Genomic DNA, 1,081 nt, shown 5'->3' with positions numbered 1-1,081 from the left:
CTTTATTTAACTGTTTACAGGTCACTTCAAATGACCCTACTAATGTAGCATAAAACAGCATTTAGATGAGATGATAGTTCACACACACAACACATTCTTTCATGGTCTAATTTGTTTTCTCATTTGATTAATATCTATTCACAGGATTTACATTCAGTTTATAACAGCAACTTTTATTTTATTTTACTTAATACAAATTACCTCTCCATGGATCACCACCTTATCGTGGTGGAGGGGTTTGCGTGCTTGAATGATCCTAGGATCTATGTTGTCTGGAGCAAAAGCTCCTGGTAGGGTCTCCCATGGCAAACTGGTCCTAGGTGACAGGTCAGACAAAGTGTGATCCATAATAACCCCTATGAAAACACAAAAACAGGACTTGCCCGGAACAGGGTTACCGGGGCCCCACCCTGGAGCCTGGGGGAGGGGCTCGCCAGCGAGCGTCTGGTGGCCGGGCATTTACTCAAGGTGCCCGGCCGGGCCCAGCCCGAAGGAGTTACATGAGTCCCCCCTCCCATCGACCCACCACCAATGGGAGGGGCAGTAGTAGGGGTTTGGTGCGTTGTGGATCGGGCAGTGTCCAAAGGGGTGGGCCTTGGCGTTCTGATCCGCGGTTGCTGAAACTGGCTTTTGCAACTTGGAACGTTACCTCACTGGCGGGGAAGGAGCCTGAGTTGGTGCGTGAGGTTGAGAGATACCGGCTAGATATAGTTGGGCTCACCTCAACACACAGCTTGGGCTCTGGGTCAAATTTCCTTGAGAGGGGCTGGACTTTATTCTTTTCTGGAGTTGCCCTTCCCTACGCCTTGGGGAATGGGTCCTGACTGCTGTCTGTGCTTATGCACCAAACAGCAGTTCAGAGTACCCAGCCTTCTTAGAGTCTTAGGGAAGGGTGCTTGAGCATACATTTCCTACAGCCGACAGGCTTTGTTGAACATTGGTTTCACCTGCAACAACGGAGTTTTGAACCATCTAGAACTCCCTCGGGAAATCTCAGCAGTACCGTGGGCAACGCAGCCTGCTCCCCCAACGGAGCGCAGCCGGCGCCGGCGCGCAGAACGCAAACAAAAGCGGGGGAAGC

The sequence above is a fragment of the Pygocentrus nattereri genome, chromosome 29 (assembly GCF_015220715.1).
Source record: "Pygocentrus nattereri isolate fPygNat1 chromosome 29, fPygNat1.pri, whole genome shotgun sequence".
Classification (NCBI taxonomy): domain Eukaryota; kingdom Metazoa; phylum Chordata; class Actinopteri; order Characiformes; family Serrasalmidae; genus Pygocentrus; species Pygocentrus nattereri.
This window is presented reverse-complemented; position numbering follows the sequence as displayed.